Raw genomic sequence first — 24,398 nt, 5'->3', positions numbered from 1 at the left:
AAACGCTCTTATCACAAAATTATTATTAAGGAAAAACAATAGAGTTTTGAGAGATAAGAAAAGTGTTTATTTCATGTGCACCTGTATGTTTGAAGTTACTGGCCCGTAGATCAGAGATTAATAAGGTCAAGATCAAGATTCCCACCCTTTACTGCAATTACTCCAAGAACACTATCTACCTATTTTTGGAAATGTGGATCGGAATAGCTCATCATTATTTCAGAAAGGTTGAAACCAGATTCTACTATTCTACGCTAGAATAGCATAGATTTTTGCCCTAGTGACTAAGCTATCAGCCGATTTTAAAGTGCTCAATAGGATTTATGTGAAGGCTCTGAAAGGATAGTCTAGTTCGGCAACATTCATTTCATGCATCTAGCCGTGAAAGGTTATATTAGAATGGTCATGTGTGCCCGATTATGCTGAAACAAACATGGGCCGTCACAGTGTGTAAAGAGCCGACGTGTCTATAATGCTTGCTACAATAAGATGCCTGTTTTCAAATGCCGTTAAAATCAACCAACGAGATGAGCCCATACCAGGAGAAACCCCAGACACCATCACTTAATTTCCGTGTGTACGAATACTCATGGTATACATTAGTCTTAATGCATATTTTGAGAATTAGTGGTTTCCAAAAAAAGTAGTCGGTAAGAGTGTCAAGGGGATATTGACGAAATAAGACATACGAGTTCACAAATATCCATAAAAATATATCAGCATATGCATTCATCTCGCCGAATGAAATCTCATAGAATAGAACATGAAATGATTTATCACTCGCTACGTAAGATTTACATTCAATAACCAAAGCGTCCATAAATTCTTCTCATCACAGCTGAGATGCCGTCAATGTATCCAATCCGAATCTTATCCACTACGCTTGGGGGCAGCCAAATGCGCAATTGCCCATTTCTATCCTCTCTTTTCCATTCTCATTTACTTTATAATGCGGCATAACTGATATATACCCGCCTACGGCGTCCTTCCTCGCAAGTTTTAAAAATGGACAAGACATAGAAAGAGAATGATATTCCATATCTTTTCTTGTCATGGCAATGAAAATGGAAGAGAGAAACATTGAGCGATTTTGGGCGTGTCCACCTCCTAAAAGGGCAAACATATAAATTACTAAAAACTGCACGTTGATTTAATTTCGCACGTCTTGACCTACAAAATCGAAAAAAAAAATGCACATGCCTTATTATCCGATCGGGCCAAAAATTCAGAAAATAATAATAATGAAAAGCCAATGTATTGTTTTATTTTATTTATTATTCATTTTTTTTTTCGATGCAGGACATAAGCGCATAAGGTTTCACGTCTGGTAAATAATATTCAACCGATTGACCGTTATTTTAACCGTGGGTATAACAGGTTTTTAAATATGTCCCGATACTCTTTAAGGCGTTGGCTTTCGGTAGAGTTTTTCGGTATCATACACACACACACATGTGTGAAGGAACATTTACATTTTTTTTTTTTTTAATATATTGTATAATAATTATTTTGAAAGACTATACCAGTTTATGAGATTTGGAAAATAATGGGAATAGAAAAAAGAAACGGAATATATATAAGTAATAGTTTATTTAATACTTTATTTTTTTCCGCCGCCGCAATTAATCTTTTAATATAGTTCCGTGTCGCGCTTTACGAAAACTGATACAAAGTTCACGGATGAATATCTGAATATTTATATTCAGACTTCTTCTGTTTATTTCTTTTGTATTTTTTAGTACGGGATTTGAAATTATATTGAAAAGTTTCAGTTTCCATCATGAATAAATCAAATGTAATGCATATCGCATATATTACGTGCGGTTCTATTTTTTGAGTTTTTTCACGCCATGTAGCTTTCAGATAGAAATTTCGTGACTTGATATTCTCTCTACCCATTGGATTCATTAATATTCAGGTTTCATAATATGCTTTTATATTAATGCCCGATCCGTATTTTAGGACTTGTTGGAAAAAAAGCTTGTTTGGTTTTTCAAGTGGAATGAATGCGAATGTATTTCAAATGCATATTTAATTAATAACATGTTAATATAAAATATATAGTAACTCATATTACTGTACTAGCTCTCTGAATCATTCTTATAATTGTCGTATTTATTTCACCGGTGGAGTCCTCTAATGATCGACGAGCAATTAAAATTAAAAAATTTTCATTGCATACATACAATATGTTCGTATCGAAATACTGTCGACCCCTCCCCCCTTCACACATTTTTGAAGTAATTAGTCAACTTGTCGTAAATTGCATCTTTTGACTACAATTAGTAGTATCCCGTATTTAGGATCGTGATTTTCCGCGCAATTTCCTTGATGAGGTATGGGGGAACCTAAGGATGAAGGTAAAAATTCTATTTGAACCCATATGGGTATTATTGACATCAATTACAACAATTGAATAATTTTTCATTGTTTCATTCTCGAATTATCTAGTCTGCTTACGGACCACCAATGATATCGTCGCGAGCTACCTCTGGTCTGCGGACCATAGGTTGAGAAAAGGGGAACGCTGATGTATTGCAATTTAGCGTATAAGTAACTCTCCCTCGCTTTGAAAATGGTGACTAGTTATAAATAAAATACTTTCCAGTTTGCAAATTTCCCACACTTCGGACACTGCCCGTGAAATGTACCTTTATGTGCTTTTTATTTCACGTGTAGTACAAAGTCGAGTGAAAATTAATCCATAAGTGGCTCACACTTGCGACACTTATGAACGAATGCAAGATATACCATAAACTGTAATGAAATGTTCTTCAACCAGACCAGCGTAATAAGAGAAATAGTTTGCAGCCCGGCTAAGATATACAAAAAGTGGAGAAATAATATGTGGACGGACAAAAAAAATTAGAAATAATTAGAGGGCCGCAGCAAAAAATTCTTAAAGAGGAAAACATAATACGCGGACCCATAAAAATATCTAAACAGCATGTCGAATGTGTTTTATTACATCTAAAATCACGTAACAGCTACATAAATTGAGTGAAATGTTTCTTGGGCCCCTGCATGAAATTCTTACGAACCGGCACCTGTTCGCGGACCGGCATTTGAAGAACCCTGTGGTATTGAACAATGATATGACCACACATCTATTCGATCTCCCGTCTGTTGTTTCCGTCTTCACGAAGCTTCGATGTTATTCCTCATCCACACAAAACATAACATTTTTTAAACTCATGGAAGGTAACAAAGTTACGGAACTAAAATTTCGAACCAACTTTTTTTTCTTACTTCTAGCTTTTGTCGTGTCGAGGACAACGTCTAAACCACCGGTCCGTGGGGATTTCCTGCCGGTCCGCGAAACATTTCGCCTAATTCATGTAGCCGGTACATGATTTTAGATTTTCGAGATGAAATACCACCTCTTATATTAGTTTTGATTGTATATACGATTTTTCTGCCGTCCTGTACGTCTCGGAGGGGTATTTACAGAGAGGCCAAACGGGCTATAACGCCCAGGGCGTTAGCTTGAAGAAATGGATGGTAATGAAAATTAGACTAAACGAGAGAGGGGCAGAAAAATTTGTCCAAATGCGGATAGACCATAAATCCATCTCCGACACGTCAGTGGGTGTAGAAGGTCTGAAAAACAATGGTTTAAACCCATTTTTGCAATCTTTTCGAAATGCTTAGACTTGAGACAGTTTACTTTTAGACTCAACATTCAAATTGCATGGGGGTCTGATTAGTGACAGTCCATCAGTACGTCACAAGTGAGAAATCGCTGACATCGAGCATTGTTACGCGTCGCAAAGCTCGTGAGCAACGGGAACAAGATACCTAAAACATTCTATTGATGCTCAATTTATTCGGAGAGAAATGAGTACTCTACAAAACTAACATCGTGGAAGCCTATTGAATATTCTTTTCCATTACTGATATCGAATAAGTGTATTGTCCAACCGAAATAATCCATTCGTCAAGCCGGAATGAACTTATACTATCAACAATTAATTCATCCAATGCGTAACAATAATCACTTGACATAACATCGTCACATGACAATCATAATTTTGTCAGTACATAATGGGTATCTTTTTTTTGTTTCGAAGAGAGATGACCAAATGATTTTTTTTCTCTTCCTACTATCACCGCACCTATAAATTTCCACTTTCGCGCCCATGCACGACATGGGCGCTTTCATGCTCCGTGTGGCATGCAACCGAGAAGCGACTTATAACACGACCGACCGACCCTCTCGTTGAGAGATGTTGAATCTCTCCTTCTCTTTTAACAACCGACCCTAAAACACTTTAACACGGCAATTGTTCGTGCTCTATCGCGGCACGTCGTCCACTCGAGTAACCAACCACTCTCCTGAATGAGCAACGAGCGATATGCCTCAGTTGCTCTCTCACTCTCAAACAATCCCATTTACTGTAAAAGATCGGAAGTTTGGTCAAGCATTGCGACGTTCCAGACACGACGCATACTTTATGTATGTACCTACGTTATAACACCTTTTATATTTGTTTTAACGGAGAAAGGGAGTGTTTACACAAAATGTTTATAGGTTACATCAGTTTTTTGGTTAAAGTATGTAACTCAGGTTGAAAATCCATCAATTTTTGGTCATAAATGACCCAACACCAGATGTTGCTGTTCCACTTTTTAAGACTTCTATCCAATTGGCAATTTTTTCAACCGTTCTGATTGCCATAGTTATTGTGAATACATCGCGTCATCCTGATTAAACACGTTCATCCATGAACTAAATCATTCGTGTCTCGTCAATGGTTACTGTACATTATACAGTAGACTGCTTGTTAGTAATCCGTGTACCATCAACTGATCTACACTCAGTTCATGTGAGGCCCATTTCACATTCTTCCTTTCTCAGTTGTGATATGTTTGCGCATGGTTCCAGACTGAACCGACAGGGACATCGTGAACAATTTTTTTCGATGTGTTTAAAGCTTTCATCATGACTTTTCGATCCTGAACTCGTTAAATCCACTTTTGTGATCACCTCAATGATGCCCTGTGACGTCTCAGTCAAGAGGATGAAAGTGAAATCAATTCTGTATAGAATACTTTTCACTCGAAACATATTCCTGCATCTCTTATGCAATCTTTGATACGTTTCTGCTGCTGAAATTCTCCAAAGAAACATTTCACTAGGATCATCTTGGAATTTCACTCTCTCGCTCTTTTCCGAAAACTGTCGGAAAGGAATGTAAGTTTCACAAATTCAGAATTCAAGTGAAACGTGATCAAATCACACTCGTGAAATGGTTATTGAAGAAGATGGGGGAAACTACTAATGGAGGAAAATCGGAAAAGTTTCTCGCCTTTGAAGCTGTGTACTCAAAGGGTAGTACAGTTTGCGGATCTCTAGTATAAAGAGTGTTTTTTTAATTGTTTCTTACGTGAATGCGTCTTTTAAATCATCTGATAATACGGGATTGCATCTTCAAAAAGTTGCGTAACAAAATGCTTTAAACGCTCATATCTCAAGAACTATTCAGAATATATCCGTGTTTTTGATGTACACGGATAAACCTCGTTAAGGCAACTCTGATAGTATATACTTCCGTTGTTATAATACACTCTTCCGGTGTAGGCACCGGGTCGCATTTTAATGAAATTGTTTTTCCTCAATATCTTGAAAAAGGTTCGCAACGAAAATAAAAAGCAATCGTGTTATCTGACAGATATTCCGAGGACAAGACCGATGATATTCATTACAAATATGTATTTATTTATTATACTTAGATAAAAATCCATCAAGATATTTGACCATAATACAATCATTGTTCTTCTCACATTGTCCGGCATTGAGATGTTGAGAAGTTGTTTTACTATTGTTTTATGTGAAATGTTATTGAAGGCTCCCTTAATATCTACTGATATTAGGGCAACATCTTGTTTTTGGCTCTTAAATGTTTGTATGCTGTCATGAATCTTTGAGAGTGCTGTCTCAGTCGAGAATCCTCTTCTAAATCCATGTTGTTTATCGCTGATCCACTTCGTTTTCTCGATGTAGTAGTTGATCCTTTGTGTCAGCAACTTTTCGAGAATTTTGCCCACTGTGTTTAGAAGAACTATTGGACGGTATGAGTTGATATTGTTCGGATCTTTTCCTGGTTTTAGAAATAGTATCAGTTGCCCTTTCTTGAATGCTGTAGGGAAAATATTGAAGCTGAGGCATTTATTGAATAGAGTCAGGAAAAAGAATTTGTGGAAAGCATGTATACTTTTAATCAATGCGTTTGTTATTCCATCAGGACCGGGAGCTTTTTTCACATTTAGTTTATCAATTGATCTATTAATTTCTTGAATTGAGAAAGGTGGATCTTTTCTAGTATCAGTATTCTGTGTATTTCTTGACTGCCATACAGTATTTTCGTTTCCCCCATTATTTTGGGGGAAAATTTCTTCTAAAATGTTTTGGGCAGCTTGCAAAGATGTTGTTGGATGATCAGGATTTACGAGGAATGTTTGTGGAGGAAATGAACTTGTATTTGTGACAGTCTTGTACGCTTTCCCAAAAGGCTCCGTCGCTTTTTCACAAAACTTCATCCAGCCTTCTTTTTTTGCACTGTTGACTTTCTTTTTGTATAATGCAATTTCTTTTCGATATAATTGCTTTAACCTTATTTGATTGTCCGGATCCTTTTCTCTTTCACACCTCCTCTTTAGTGCTCTCAGACGTTTCCTTTCTAACGTTAGTTCATCATTCCACCATGCGAGGTTTTGAATTGGTGAAGGTTTTACTTTTGGAAATGTCTGCTCACACATGTTAGTAATATATGCCATTAGTTCCTGACATATTCGTTGGAGGGTTGTCTTGTCTTGACATTTCCTTAAATTGTATTGTATTGTTTTAATTACGCTTCTTGTTTTCAAGTTGAAAACCTTTAGCTTCCTCACTGTTATTTTATATCGTCGTTGTGGCTTTTGGCAAATAGTCGCATTTGTTTGTATATAAATGTATTTATGTCCGCTGAGCGTCACTTTCTCGTCCACTTTCCAAGATGTATTCAGAAGTGTTGCATGCGAGTTCGTAATAGTCACATCCGGCCATCCTTTCCCATAATCCGTCTCGAAGGTGGGAGGAGAATTACTATGGTTGAGGAAATATAAATTGTTCCTATTAGAATAATCAATGAGCTTATTTCCTCTAGTATCTGTTCTATGGTCTCCCCACAGCGGGTGATGACTATTGAGGTCGCCGCACAACAATAGGTTCGCTTGTGTGGCCAGTTTCAATAGTTGGTCCATTTCTTTGAGAACATTCTCAACACAATCTTTCGGTGAAGAGTACGCACTAGCTAATATTAGATCATGTTGAGGCTGTGAGATTCTAATCGATGCGATGTTGTTGCTCGTATGATATGTCATAGGGTGAATGTCTGGATTGAGTACCAGGATTGCCGCCTTTCCATCTCTGGACATCCATCTTTTCCATCTTTTCGGAAATCCAAGCAGTGGCTTCCCTGGTATTCCTGGCTCCTGTAAAGCAATTATGTCAATCTTGTCCTTGATTGCTGTCTCTATGAGCAAGTTTATTGCCGCTCTAGTTCGATCTACATTTATTTGTAGTATTTTGAGATTGCCCATTGAAGATGGTGTCGTTGAATAACATTGAATTTGCTCTTTTCGACTTAATCTTGGGTGCTTTTCCCGTCTGTTATTTTGACATGTTATCCGGGAGTTGGCTATTGCATCCTTAAGGTTATCTTGAGGCATTGTATATCAAAAATGAAATATTAAAATAGTTATCTATTATACCTTACTTATATGAGTAGGAAAACGATATGTTGTCTTGTTATCAATTTTTCAAGTGTAACTTCAACTTGAAATTGTTCGCGACTGCCGAACTTATGACCTTTGCAGCCGACGAGTCTGTACATATCAAAGTAATTTGACCTTTATGTTCATCTATACTAGCAATGAACTCCTGTAGATTGCTATATTTTAACTGTTCTTCTAAGTCATTCATTACTTGTTTAATCTCCTTTTGGTCAATAGCGTTGAATGTCAGTTTAGATTCATTGTTATCAGCATCCTTATACACGGTATTACAAGCTCTTGTGGTTAGATTTTTCTGGTTAGCACAAGAGATTCCTGCGTATGTAGTATGGCTGCTTCGAATTTCACTATGATTCTTAAGATGGCAACGATTGTAGAAGACCAAGCCGGATCCAAATCTGAATGTCGAAGAGGCCTCTCCCTTACAGCTCTGTTCCTCGGATTCATAGACAATATCACCCAAGAGGTTTGAATTTTTCTGATACATTGCTGTTCTTTTGTTATTGAAAGTACGTCCAAAGTTCTTGTTATTTGAAGTTTTAAAACCTTCATATGTTTGCGGTTGAAGTCGGTGCTGTTTAAAAGCATCGGCCCCTGGGCACACAACATATATGCACTGCCGGAGGCTTCGGTTGTTGAGTATAAATTTTTGGATGTTTTTACAGTCTTCTTTAGTGTAACAATCAACTGCCGTACCATTTCTAATGTGTCTGATGTTGTGAATTTTTTTCTCAAATTTTTTGATAATAATTTGGTTGTTACTGTTAGTTCGATGTGATTGAGCCAATCTGTTCTTGTATAACAGCACTGAATAGATTTGCCGATTCTTGTTTTTCCTTTGCTGCTTCTTCCTGTAGCTGACTTCTTGGAAAGGATTTTCTGTATTGGAAGAGAGCTCGTCAACTATGATATAGGAAGATGAACTGTCATTTAATTCATCTACATGATTTGATATTATAGAGTCCTTTTGTTGAGGAGGGGAAGATATGGGAATTGATATCTGTGTGATTTTTTCAGAATTAGTCACAACGGGCAAATTCTTCTCTGCCGATTTTCTCGCAGTTCCATGTTGTTTTTCAAGGCGTTGTCCTTGTAGTGATGGGGAGTCTGTTTGTGTCAAACCACTGAGTTCTTGTTTTACAGTCTCTTCAATCCATTCCACAATAGAATCTATCATAGAGTTGGTTTTTTCCAGTGACGCTGCAGGGGGGTTGTAATTGTTGCTTAACCACTGTTCAAGTCTTGTGCGAGTTTCAACTCCAGAGATGCAGGTGTTGACAGCTTTAATACTAGTTGCAGTGTTAATTGATGTGGTTGCAGATGGAGAAAATATAACCTTCTCTGATTGTCGCAGATCATGCGATACTTCTGGAATGTTGGTGTTGACTCCAGCCTCTCTGTGAGTTTTTTTAGCGATATCTCTTTGTGGTTTCGGAGGTTGTTGTGGTGCTCTGTTGCACATCTCACCCATTTTGCTAATCTGCTGTTGGAGAATTGTTTCGATCTGTGGTTGAGCTGAGAGACGGTCTTGATGCGACTGAGTAAAAGAATGTTGTGTAGTCGAAGTGAGTGTTAGTTCCTGAGGAGAAGATATTTCTGTTTGGCAGAAGTTGTCCCTAGTAGATTTGGGGATGTTGTCTGCCCAGATATTGATTGCATCAATTATTTTATTGCTTCTTTTGCGTTGTTTAGCGGGAATGCAGAACCCTACATTTCCTCTGCCATTATCACTTGTATAGGAGTTCAAAATTTCCCGAAGCTCCTCCAGGAGTACTTGTACATTTGGTTGGAGTGTTTTATGCGCTGAAAAATCAGTTGAGATTGAAGTATTGGCACCCATCGTTTTTTGTGCATATACTTGATGACCGTTGAGTTTGGGTATGACTTGAGATGAAGCTTGTTGAGAAGGTAAGGTTACAGAATTATTTGTACTCAAATTATCACTGGATTGCATTTCTGTTATCAAACTGGGCTTGAGGAGATCCCCAGAACCTCCTTGACCCCTAGATATGGCAAGGTTCTTGTCTTTTTCCTTAAGTCTTGATGAACTTCGTCTGACAGGTTTTTCAGCTGATTTGGGTGTTTCTAACCGACGAGAAGTGTTTTTTGTATTCTTGTTCCGACAGCAAATTTTGTCTTCACATTGAGTTTGTTTTTTGACCCTTATCTCAAGGTTCTCTTTTTTTTTCTTGGAGGTTTTTAAACTTTCTGTTTCTTGGGAAATGTTCATATTGTCAGTATTGTGCTCCTCACTTCTTTTCTTAACTTGAGACTTGACGTTTTGTTTACCAGACCTTTTATTTTTTTTTACACTATTATAACTTTTGGAATTTTTATGCGAAGAGAGATTCTGTACTTCTGCTGACTTTTCTTGTAAGAAAAAATGGCTTTTATCAAGTTTCTCTTTCTTGAAGTCTAAATAGTCAAGCGTTGTCTGAAGTTCCTTGTCGTTCCCGGTGCAATCACTTCCCTCTGGTAGAGAATCCAAATAACTGCCTTCATCCCATGATTCAATTGATGAGTCGATTATTTTCGAACTAAAGTGATTTGGTTGTTGGACCGTCGATGTATTTAATGAGAGAGAAGTTCCTTTCGAGTGAGATTCAGGGTCACAAGATATGTCAGTATTTAGTTTACCAAGCAGTTTGCGCCCGCAAGAAAGTGGTGTGTTTGACAGACCCAACTGACTTTGGGAATCATTGTAATTGAGATCATCAACAGAGAGGAGTGTCTTTGATTCACTGCCCTGTTCCTGTTCCCCGGAATTGCTCGTCCTTTCTTCTACAGAGAAAATCTGTAGGTCATGTAGAGTGTTATTATTCAATACCATTGAGGGCTCAGTTTTCGTTTCCATTGTTTCAAGATCTATGTTTTGTGTCTTTTCTGTGAATGGGATTTTCACTGCTACTTGACTTGTAAATGTAATCGGTCCATTATAGGCATCAGTTGCTTGAAAGACACTCTGACATTCTGAATCTTCTATGCTGAACTTGAGCGAGTCTTGCTTTTCTGGTTGTTCATTATGCACAAATGAAGATGTTTTCTGTATGTTGAAAATACCAATTTTATGTTTCCGTTTTATCTGCTCTGCTTTATTTGAAATTGATGTTTGTGGGTAGCAGGAATTCAGTTTGTAGACTACGTCTGACGTTGACGACGAAGATGAGAGGGAGCCAATCGATGAGTTTGACGACGAGATTGAGACATCTGAGTTTTCCGATGTTGCTAAACGGGAGCTAATATTGAAGGTTTCATTGAAAGACCTGGCCAAATTTTTAAAGACTTTGTGAATTTTGGAGGTTTTCTTGTTGATTCGATTATCTCTCTGTTCTTTTTTCTTTTTATCCGGTTCATTGTGCTCGCTTCTCTCAAAATCTAGTATTGGACTTGTCGTGTTTGTGTCCGTATGGAATGGGTGATCTGTGCAGTCTGGTTGATTTGAAGTTCCCACAAGGATTTCTTTTTTGTCCATGTTTGAATCAAAAGCTGGGGTCCCTATAGGTGTCTTATTTGACTTATCCATAGTCTGTACAAAACTATTAACGCCACTACCAATTATGAAGAATATTAACACGAGAAATTTATGCGTGACCTGACTGAATGGTCACCAAATCAAATCCGTTCACAAAAACTATATTAAATGTTCTCACAATGTAAATTCAGTACAAAATTATTAACACCACTACCAATAAAAAGAACGCCAACACATGAGAAACATGTATGCGACCCGACTGAATGGTCACCAAATGAAATTCGTTCACAAATATTATGAAAAATGTTCAAAAATGTAAACTCAGCACAAAACTATTAACACCATTACCAATTATAAAGAATAACCACTCATGTAAAACATGTATGCGACCCGACTGAATGGCCACCTAATGAAATTCGTTCACAAAAAATTATATTAAAATGTTCAGAAATGTAAATTCAGTACGAAACTATTAACGCCACTACAAATTATGAAGAACACCAATACATGAGAAACATGTGTGACCCGACTGAATGGTCACCAATGAAATTCGTTCGCAAAAAATTATAGTATAATGTTTGTCAAAAAACTTTTACCATGGCAAAAGAAAGTCAGTAAAAGAAACAATTCAGGACTTCAAATACCAAACATGGCTAAATGCAGTGAAAAGTCCAACAACCATTTACATGTATAATAAAACTTGTCACCTGGTTCGAAAATGGTGAGTCATACACACAACGCTGGATTACTTTTAAAAAATCATATCTCACCAATTATAAGAGTTATAGCAACGATTAACAGGTTGAATTATTGCAAATGTTCTGGTTGATAATCTCTGCTATCAAGTTTCGAAAATCACTCACCCCTATCATGTCCACTTGGTCTTTAAATGTAGTTTAGAAAACCGCTTGAAAACCATTGAAGTTCATATCCGGAGTTTGTAATCATACCATCCACTTCGAACTAATTGGAATGTTTGAACGATCTTCATACCGTTTTGAAGCTGACATTCCCGCCGACAAATCTGATGAAAAATTTACACCGATCATCACTGAAAATTTTCAGTCATTGAGAGCGTAAGATGATAACCATCGCCCGTTGATCACGACTGCACCGATATAGCACGCGTGGCATTAACAATATCCAAATTTTTTTCCTACATCACACAACTCCACATATGAACCTTTACTCCTACACTTAATAAACAATAATTACTCATTTACTGCCTGCCATAACCTAATATTCACGTTTTAAAACAAAATTTTAACGGAGCACGAAAATAAACAAACTGCCTCCATTGTGACTTGACTGGACTCACCTTATCACGCGATACATTTCTCTCGGCATGATAACGAAAGATACAAATTTTCCTCATCTCTTTGCGGCCCTGGCCTCAAGCAAAGCTTAATTTCTTTCTTTTTGTTGCTACTTTCTCTTTCTTTTTTTTTTTAATTTTAGAATCTACCGCAGAATTTTTATCCCTCTTTTAATTAATTTCACACTCTCCGCGAAACTATTGGAGGTTATGCATACCATTCTTTCCTACTAATTCAATAACCCAGCGAAATTTCCGAATATAATAGCAAGCATAGAAACCGCATGACTATTATCCATAAAACTAACTAGAACATCCTGTCAACTTTTGTCTTTAACGCGGTGCTTGATTACTATCATTTTCCATATAATTACATTTCCACCTTACACATTTTCTATACCTAAACCATCGGTACATGATTAGACATTTCGTTCATTTATTCTTATTTTTTTTGTCTCCCCATTTAGCTGTCACGACACTGAAAATAGTCCATACATTGAAAATCATCAAATAATGAATCCTATATAGTCGATAGAAAATACAGTCGCTACTGAATAATTAAATTGATTTTTTTTCCATGATATTTCCGATGGATTCGGCTATTCATATCTTTTCTATTTAGAATCCATTCATACACAGATCTTTTCTTTCGCTCAATACACAACGGTATATAGCGTATGTACATTTATGACAGGCCGCTAATGGATATCATTATGGAATTCCTTTTCGGTTAGAATGCCATGAACTGATCGTTTACAAGTTCTTAGAAACCATCTTTCCGTAACGAACAAATTCTCAGAAGACAAAAGATTCAGCCACGACTTGCCGTCTTGCACGCGATGAAGAATTCCGAACACCCAATTAACTTATCTTTTCTCTTACATCTTAAAAAAAATAATAATAATAAACTACCCAAAACGTTATCTTCTATGTAATAAAAATACAAAAAAGCACCTCCGTTATCCTTGAGTACTCACAAGTATTTCTGTATTATGTATTTTCCACACATAGATTAAAAGTCACGCCAAATTACACTCAAAGAAAAGATCGTGTATGTTGTAAGAAAATTTAGCTTTTATATACAGTGATGATACTGTTAGTTATAACTATAGTTTATTAGGGACCTCCTCGGGCAGTTTTTTTTTAAGGGACCGGAAGTCAAACCACCAATCTTTGAAAGTTGTCCCTTAAATGGCGAAGGAAAGAAGCGACACAAACCCCTAAGGCAAAACGACTGCATTAGCGACGACCGTAAACGATGATATATACCGCATCTCTATAATGATTATAATGTACTAAAAAAAGTGATTCCGTGATCAGCGTGTTATGTATGTATTACGAAACACCTTGGCGTGTTTTGGTCACTTCACCGTCCATTTAACCCCGGCGCTGTATGAATATACTCTCTCTTTGCTAGAGAAAGAAGATTATGGACATTGACTAATCGATCGCTATACTTTTTACTTATTTGTTCATGATGGTATTAGATCATATATTATCGCGAACGAAGCTTATAAATGCTTTCCGGGTGTTTAAAAATATCAATTAATCAGTTTGAAATATTGAATATTTGTGGTTATCTGTTTATATGATTGTAAATGTTTGTGAATTTCTGGGATTCAAGTTGAACATGAAATTATTTGACCTGTTGAGAGATAGATGGGTCTTTACCGAAGTGTGTACATCATGCTAATTATGGCATAGTTTGCATGGTGCACAAGGTCATCATGGGATATGCCATGCTTAATTAGCATTTTAGAATAGCCATGTACAGTGACTGTAATAGCCGTTTTGGACCATCAATCTGGACATCCTTTTGAAAAGTTGTGTATGTTCCACTACACTACCACTGATTTAAACTCTTGAACGGCATCAACGAGATATCTTGCCTCCAGGAGAGTCTATTATTTTAGCATTGACAAGGTGATATTTTGTGAAGTTAACTTTCCAATGGAACATTTTCTCTTATATTCCTTAGTTTACACCTGCTGATGAAAATCGGAAGAAATTCTACTTCATTTAAAAAGATATGGTATTTTGTAGAGGGTTTAGTGATTTCTGCCCAGCTAAAGTGTGATTTCTGACGAGCTAAAAGTTTTATTTCTGCCGCTTAAAGGCTTAAAAATCCGAATGTATTGATATTTAATCCAAAAGTAGTAACAAAAATCACTAAATAGAGACAACTTTCACAGCTACACGCACTTAAATTAAAACATCACATAAAAAAAATCATTTATTTCGCACAATTTTATGCGGTTTTTTTTTTTTTTAACATTAGCGAGAGTGAGTTTTGATTTTTTCCTAGCCCTGTGTACGTGAAAGAAACAACCTCCTTTCATACATGGTCATGAAAAGTAGTTCCCTTTTTTAACATTTGATTTGATTCTTCAATATATTATCCATTCATTCATATTTTCTTGTCTTTCTCCATATTTTACCCTTTTTCTTCAATTTTTTTCCTCCTCCACCTTGCTGGGCAAATTTGCCTTGTGATAGCTCCATATTTTATATTTTTGTATTTAAATATTAAACGCTTTCGTAATTCATGCGATATTGCTCGATTTGTTCTTCATTATAAATTTGTGTCATTTGAAGTTGAATAGTAACATGCCCAAGTGTGGTCAATAATGATAGCCCGTAAGTGATCGATCTTAAGTTTCGAGCAATAAGGCCGCGGTACTGTCTTTCAATTCAGGTAATGGGGCAATCGTTTCGCGACACAGATACTACATCATTGCAGAATCACTACAACTAAAAATTAACAGAGTTAGATCTAGCGAGTGAGGAGCCGGGGGTGGGGGGACATGCGACTGATTGACATGCTCGATCAGTAGTGAAATATTCATATGAAAAATTTCCCAATATTAAATGTTGAAAACAATATCTACCTAATTCAGAGATGGTATCGAGTCACTCTCCTTGTTGCAGCGAAAGTACCACAAATTTCTGGAGTATGTCAGGATTTGCAACCGCTGATGTAGGACGTGTTTCATTACTAGGCTGACTATATTCCCTAGAGAGTACTATAAGAAAAATTGGGATAATACTAAGTATGGGAAAAATATGGGACACATCGCCAATGTCCATCAAAAAAGTTGCCAAAGGTAAACAAATTTTGAGAATTATAACTGAATTCATTGTAAGTGGCCGGATAGTGAAATGATGGGTTATTACAATGTATTAAAATACATTTCACGGAAAAATTTCAGCATTATTAATATGCGAGATGAATTTCATACGGCCTTTTTTTTCGACCACCTTATCGGACAGTTTGACTGCTGCGACCCTTGCTTTTATTTTTGTATTTGAAATAGTGGAATAAAAGTAATGAAAATGATCTTAACGTATGATTTCAATAAAGAATAAAAATTAATGTTCACTTCGTTGAAAATACGGGGAAAAGGGGAGAAATTTTTATTTTAAAAAAAAGTGAATGGCTAAAATTATAGGAAAATACGGGAACTTCCCGTAAAATACATGTCGAATAGCCACCCCTCCCCATTCATTACCATTTGCAGTTTTTCTTTAAATTAATGGGGGCAGAACAAATTTTGATGTCAACCTCAACCCAATTGGTATGAGAATTCGAGTGATTTTGTAACTATAAGTGCGCTTTCGAATACAACGTGTACAAATTTTAGTATCGACCCCGCTATGGATTGTACGGAACGCTCGTAACACGGGCAGAATTATTTTTTACCCTCACCTTATGCACCGAAATCTCGAACTCAGTAAAATAAATCAGAAGTAACACGTTGCGTTCCGGAATCATCACACCAATACATCAATCAATATCGAATGTAAAGCCTATTGACCTTGTTGATCGGGTCAACAAGGTGTTATAAATGAAACTATTGACTTTTCTTCTCTATTCCATTCATCATGTGAAGCTCATATTCAATAATCGCTCTTTCCTTTTCGCAATTAGAATTCCTCAATATTCAGAATAATAATAAAATTGTTTTTTTTCGAGAGAATTCGATCGTTCTCAGAACATATCACCCATATTACAATCAAAGTATCAATTTTTCATTCTTTGATTTCATTATAATAATTCTTTCTTTATTCTCACTTCTGAATTTGCATTATGTCTTATACGATATTGATTACGTACGAGTCTGTACATGGCCTTCAGTTATCGATTCATATTTTTTTCGCCACTGGTTATTAAAAGCGGAAAAGGAGTGGCTTGATTATGGGAGTTTTACTTCATAACTGCAATCAACTGCCATTTTGTCGATCACCGCTGGTGAATATTGCTTTGTGGTGTTGACGGAAATTAGGCATAATAATAGTTTGGGAGGTAATGGAAATCTCTATAACTATTACCCAAGATAGCAAGGCTGAAATTAATACTGTTTTTCGAATAGAATTTGGTAATCCATGTATTATAAGTTCGATGTTATTATTAGCTATTGACCTTAATATTTGAGAGCAGAAAATTATGTTACGTAAAGAAATAAATTAAATGAATACAAAAATAGCAATTTATGTTGCGATCCCCCCGCATTACCCGGCATGCCATAAAAATCGAGGGGGGGGCAACAGATTTTTGAATGTTTGTACCTGGTCGATTCCCGACACGCTGGAAAAACGAGGTTCAATAAGGATCACAGAATACATGCAAAAGACCAATAACAGTTCATATTAAGGTATCCTATGTTAAAAAAAGGTCATTTTGAAATAAATATCCTTTTCGTTTTTCATTATGAAAGCCCTATTCTTTGTGATTCCAAAACACAGGCCTTGTTTTGTTTATATGACGCTCAGAACTGAAGTTACGTCCACTTTAGTGTTGCGTTTTTACATTCAAGTAATCTGTGATTAAAAACTTCGTTTAAACACGTGTAATAAAAATGTGTTTCACGAAGAATGCTGTTTTTGACATTTGTTACTTGAGTTTTAAACATGATTTCTAAAAATATATTCATTGCATCTTTACAAAATTTTAATGATATTTTGCCATGTGTACAATTAAGGATATGAACCAAAACTTAAGGTTTGTCACATATATTTGTCTAATTGCAGTGTTTTATGGACTTATGTAGAATGAAATTTAAAAAAATTCACGCGTATATTAATAGATTGGGTGTAACTTATAAGAAGGGCGTAGTAGCCCAGGTCGATAAGATAATCGCCTAAAACACCAAAGGATGTTTAGAGATGTTGCGAGTTCGATACCGGGTTCGCCCTTGTTAGAAAACTTTCCTGACTTAGGAATGTACAACAGAAACGGCCACATGATCGCAGAAAAAAATTGCTACCCGCAGGGAGTCCCCCATCGAGAGGTTAGCGCACCAACCTCTCGCTGACTATAAAAAACAAGCCTGCCGTTCGGAATCGGCAAATAAATTGTGGTCCCGGTCTAATTAACCCTCGTGTGCAGAAAATGACCGTGGTGTGACAAAAATGATCAAACTTATGAGAATATCATGAAATCTTTCATATTAGAATTCATAACCTGCATCATTACTAGATAATATATTTGTGAAAATAACAAAATATTCCATTCATCGAATTTTTTTGCAATAGCTTTTGGAATATCCCTTGAATGTTGGTTAAAATTAACATAAAATAATAACTTTTGGCATAAAAATAAAATGACATAGTCCAAAATTTAGTATTGTTTTCAACATTTTGGGGCACTTCCTATCACAAAAAATGTTATTAAAGTACACTCCATTACCATTTTATAGAAAAACTCCCTCGAACGTAGTCGGATGTATTACGAACGGAATACATAAGCAATTAAAAATAAAATAAAAGTTTTCTGTTGAAGTAAACGCGTTTTTCGTGGGAATCAGAAAATAATTGAGAATTTACATTGAAGTGTCAAAAGTCATGAGATACCTCTTGTTATTGCTGCATTTCGCCGGGTAAAAGGAGGTTCCCACACCATATCAAGAGGTATCCCATGACTTTTGGCACTTCAGTGTATTTATTGCTGTTTTTTAATAACGTTTACTTAACATGATGAACGGATACGGTATTCTGCATATTCAAAGATTGAAGAAATATGTTTTTTGCTTTTTTTCGTGAGTTGAATTATATTTTCCGATGCATTTTTTTTAAATTTTTCACTATGCTCATTGTAATCTTACACACATGATCAACGAATGCAGAAATGGTACGCAATCTACTCATATTTCCAATCAATTCGTGTAATGACAATGAACGAACATGCTCAGTGTCCGAAATTTATAAAAAAACCAAGGTTTTTTTGTATTAACAAAAGCAACAATACAGCTAGAAATACCTAAAAGCAGTCCGTACCACAGAAAAGATCCGAAATGCAGTCCAGATATTTGAGAATTTTCCGGAATCTGTCACTCGAATTTCCCGGCACCTTGGTTCTTCCTCGATGTTTCTCGGCATGCCGGCTAATACGGGGAGTGCAGTACATAAAGAAAAATACTGCCGAATTAATACGTCATTGTTTAATTCTCATTCTTATTAGTAGAAAAATCAAGAAGTGTCAATTTTAATATTCGCGGTGCTTTCCGAATGGGTTACATGAGAAAAATCCTTATTTGATTACCGTGTGAGAGAGAGATAATTCTCAACGCATCACGAATCCTCAAACAATGCTCATGTTCTACGATAAAAGTGCGGAAACGCAGTCTAATCTGAATATAAATCAATGTGATGATGTTCTTGCCAGATGTTTTTTTTTTCTTTTCAATGTTACTCGATGCAATCTTTCTCTCACGGACCGGAGACACCCTTAAATTTACACGTTTCGACTGAAACCATAGCCAGGTGGTTATTCCTTCATGTCTCTGAGACACTTGTATTAATTATGATCTGCTTGATCAAGCAGTTGCACTTCCGATGCGAGCTTCTTAAGCCGTCGTTTTGTGTTGTTCGTTTTCCACCTGCGTCGTTTTTGTAAGAGTAATAAGCTGTCTGAGGTGCAACTAAGTAATTGCATATCACCATTCTGACCTGAAAGTTTTGAGTGTTTCTTTTGTTGTTGATCAAAAGAGCAAAAGTTCGAAATATCCAAATATTTTTTCCCCAACGGAAGATTTTGGACTCTTTATAATTTAGCTGATATCTTATATCTGTAATAATATCTGTAAATTATTTTCTAAACAAGGAATTATTGAGGGATTTTGATCCAATTTTTGCAATGTCTGGTACGCATGGTTGATGGGATAAAATACCTCCCCCCCTACTTTGTAATTTAAAACTTACCGTGTCAAATTATGTTTCTACCATGATAATTTACCTTCTATAATCACGCTTTTGATTTAAGACTTCGATTGGTTACTACGAATCTAAACATATTTTCCTGGCGTGAATTAGACGGAATAAATAATTATCAACCAATTTTAACTCATCAAATAAACAATTCATTGAAAGAGAGATTATTTTGAATCAATAATTTTTTTTCCAACTATAAATTTCAATAAATTTGAAACTAACTTTTTTCAGTGGTCGATCTCATGTTTCGGCCTCAACAGGTTATGCTAAACGATTCACTTCTTCTACTACACTGAAATTGATTTAAAACGCATATTATTAAAATTTTTGTCCATTAAATTATTGGTTCGTGTGAAAAGCATCGTCTCCATATACTTGATAAACATTGCTAAAGTTTGAGCAGCATTGCTTTAATTAAAAAAAAATGCAATAAATGCATCAAATGTTTCGGCTATTTAAAACTTTTCGGGAATGACTTGGTTAAACAAATAAAAACCACATTTTTCACACTCAACATTTTCTTACCACCTATCGAATCCGCCTTGCAATTGAGTGGTTAGGCAGTTAGTTTCTGACTGTGCAGGTCTAAGTTCGAATCCCGTTTCGGGCATGGATGTTTACTAACACTAACGGATTTTCTGGACAGATAGTACGGATGTCTTGGGAATACGTGAGGATCACGTTATTTATTTTAAAATTGAAGAAAATTACTTTTCGATTCAGAGTCAGCGAATACTAAGAGTTATACTGTATCAGTAAATACTATATAGAATCGTATATAGTAATATTAAAGTTGGTCAAAGACACTAAATTTTTGTCATTATTTCTAATACTGTAATAACTTAGTATCGTAAATGTAAATATATTTTTTTGTGCAGCTCCTTAAAATTCTGATACGTTCTTCCATTTCTTCCTCACATATGCTGATATTGCTTGTATTATCTTCAAGTGCCTTCAATTATCAGTTACAAGAACTGAAACCAAAACCAATAACTTATTCACTATTATTCTGTTGAGGGCTGATATCAGTAGCGATTGTTTTTTGTGTGTGACTCCTCCTTATCCATAAAGCACTTAAAACTACGACAATGTCTTATTTATTGTGCATACTTATTTCTTCGTCTACTTTGCTCTTCCTTTGAATGAGTTTAATACAGTTTTTCCATCAAGAACGTTGAGATGTGAGTATCTTTAACTAAACAATTCTCTCCCCCCACCCTACCATAATGGATTACTTGTTTAAGGTATTTGACAACATTTAAAACATCGCTTTGGAAGAAAATATCGATCTTTTAATTTTAATATTTAATGAAAGCCCCATTTTTTGTGATTCCGAGTCAGGTCTTATTTTATTTATATGATGTTTTGAACCGAAGTTACGCACATTTTAATGCTGCGCTTTGAAGGAAAGAGTAAAAAGAGATTAATCATAAAGAGGGAGTAATCTCTGATACTCTCATCAGAGTATCTCTGAATAAAAACTTTCAACGTGTTTTACGAAGAATGCTATTTTTGATATTTTACTCGAGTTTGAAAACCGATTTCTAAAAGATCTATTGATTGTATCATAACAGAATTTTTTACATAATATTTTCCCATGTTGTTAAGGTTATGAATCAAAATCCACACAATGCCCATCAAATACATTGGTCTAATTGCATACACGTATTGTTTTATACACGATATTTAGAATGGAATTTCAAAAAATTCACACGTACATCAGCAAATTCAGGCGTAACTTATGAGAACACCGCAATCATTTTAAAATTACTTGAAATTTTAGTTCATAATCTGTATCATCACCAGCTGAATGTAGGCCGGCTGTGAAAATGACAAAACATTTAATTCGTAGATCTTTTTGCAATCGTGTTTTCAATACTATATTAACTTTAGCTAAATTATGAAATGAAAATGAACTCTTTCTTAGATAATCACTAAAGGTAGTCCAAAATTTATTAGGCCTATTGTTTTTGATATTTTGAGACACTTTCAATCAAAATTAATGAAGTTATTAGCTCATCCCGGTCCTATTTTATAGATAAGTGCTAAAAAAAATAGTCGGATATCTTAATGTGAATACGGTGAAACATCGTTGCAACGATACTCGATATAACGATAAATCCGTCTTCACAACAATATTTTTTAAATCGTATTTGGAATTTCCTATATATAGTCTAGTGGTAAGTCGATATAACGATATCCTCTACTCCGATAAACCCATCTATAACTATATTTTTAGGAGATTTTTTTAAATCGCTACAAAAAAATAATTTTATTTTATATTTTGCTAAAATCGTTTTGAATTTAATTTTAACTCCGTCACTTGTTCTCGTTCTTCTGAAGACGTCTAATAACATCAATATTTTGCGCTAAATCATCACCGAAAGCTATTGGCATTGCTACTTTCTGTGTAAGACATGAAATTTCAACGCAGTAAACTTCTTTACACAGGGACAATACAAATACAAGGCCACAACAGGCAAAATGCCCAACGAGGTGGCTGAGAAAAAGATACCAATGACAAGTATGGATATCATATATTACAATGGCACCTATAAGTGAAAATTTTATTAATAAACTAATCAATATTACAATTTTTTGCGGCTAATAAATTCATTAATGTCCATTTTCTGATGTTATTAGCAATGTCGATGTAGAAAATATGACAACAGCAGCATAAATTTGACCATACGTAAGGATAATGTTGCCCCCTCGACATAACGATAATCCCTTTTTCCACGATATTTTCTCTTGGTCCAACAGAATATCGTTATATCGAAGATTCACTGTATAAGACTCTTAGAAGTGCTGTACGCTCCTAATGTAAGTGATTTTTTTGGTGTAGTCTTACAAATCCATACACATCGTAGATTTTCGAAGTTATCAGCAGTATGCTGTTTCGATGAAATGACTGGATATCCAGTTTGACCTTTCCGCGGATGTGCAATCAAGGTGAAAAAATACAATTTTTTTTTTTTTTTTTTACGCAATCAGAGAGAGGCGGACCTATTAGGTTTCTTTCTTCAGAGAATCAGCCATTCCCGACACGTCTTGAGAATCTTTCACCTGTATATGGTATCCTTGGGGGCATGATTTACCTTTCATTGGCTTTTGTCTTATTCTCTCCCATGCGTCCACTTCGGTTAGGCCTCTCTTTTTCATCTCTTACCCTTCCATCATCAAGAATAAGATCGAACTGGACACGCGACGCTCATCGATGCGTGGACAGATTTTCCGCTCTGCAAAAAACAATCGCCATAATTTTTTTCTCTTCTCTCGAATTATTATCATTGTTATTTTGTCCAGCTATTCACTAACCCCCCTCACCTTTTGCAAATGCATGGTTTAGTCGAAACACCTTATCAGCATTTCGGAATCTATCTCGTAATGCTCCGCTTCAACCAATTACAAAAAGCTTACCGGAGAAGTTCTGAAGTTCGTTTAGCCGTTGCTTGACCCTCAGCAGAACTTATCTCTCTCGCTTATCCCTGCAAATAGGAAAGGTGGTGTTCGATCCCTTTATTACCTTTCTCTAAACTCGCCATCTTCAACATTTAACACGGGCAACCAGATGATCCGAGTTTCCGGTAGTGATAAGATGATATGGCCGTGTGCCGGACGCATGTTTGGCGATACTATCTTTATTTTTGTTCTTCCCCCCCCCCTTCTCCGTCTATTGTCTCACCGGACATGTCCATCCGACTCATCTGGACAGAGACATGCTGGAACATACCTAAGAGAAGACTTTCTTGCTCGTAAAGTCAAGGTCACACTTAAGAATGGAGCAGTTAGTGAAAATGAAGCTGTTGTGCCGATTTGATTATTGTTATCTTATGGCAGTCGCATCGAGAATAATACACTGTGAAAAATAAATTTACATAGATCGCGTGCGTGTCGTTCGCGTGCATGAAGTATGGCCCGTTGGCGCATGCTACAGTGTGATCTTGTTTCGGAGATAATGTACTTAATGAAGTCAAGAACACTGATCTCAGAAATTGACCAAGACCTTGAAATCCTGGCACTTACGAAAATCGACCCGTAAAACATTCCGATGAATCGACCAGACACATGATTGTGCAAATTTTCACTTTTGTGTTTATCAGCTGGTTCGGATCACTTACTTTGTTATCTGCCAGAAACACGAACGTGTGTATCACCTATTGAAACACATTTCACAAACAATTTAGTGTAAAACAACTTCTATAGAGTAACATGGGTTGAGTCTAATAACATTTTAGGAAGTATTTTTCCAAGTTCTTGAAATTTTCACATTCGTGTTTTTCGCATAAGGGCGGGGGGAGGTGACATATGTTACAATTCATGTGATAAATCCGGTTTATTATGCACAATCGCCAATTATGTACATAATCGCCGACCATTTTAGTAAGTTTGATAAGTTCCATTAATTCATCACCTTTACCGGCGATAATGCATATTACCCAAGTGTCGTTCGTAAACTTAATAAATACTGAAAAAACGATCGCTTTTACCGGCGATTATGCGTAATAATAAAACATCGTTGGTAAACAGGATAAATTATACTGAATTCCTCACATATAGTATAAATAATGACCTTTGTATTGAAAAATATGGTAAATCGGTCCCATATCGCTGTGATGAAATTTATTTTTT

General features: G+C 35.9%; 1 protein-coding gene across 1 annotated transcript in view; it reads left to right on the top strand.

Annotated features, from left to right (window-relative positions):
• Positions 1 to 24,398, top strand: part of LOC149075430 (uncharacterized) — a 136,606-nt gene that overhangs the window by 13,983 nt on the left and 98,225 nt on the right. The window lies entirely within an intron of this gene.

This window comes from Pholcus phalangioides, unplaced genomic scaffold (genome assembly GCF_987345545.1).
Source record: "Pholcus phalangioides strain wild (caught in Gottingen) unplaced genomic scaffold, Ppha-v1.0 ptg000015l_1, whole genome shotgun sequence".
Classification (NCBI taxonomy): Eukaryota; Metazoa; Arthropoda; class Arachnida; order Araneae; family Pholcidae; genus Pholcus; species Pholcus phalangioides.
The sequence above is the reverse complement of the archived record's forward strand: the minus strand, read 5'-3'. Positions and strand labels throughout refer to the sequence as shown.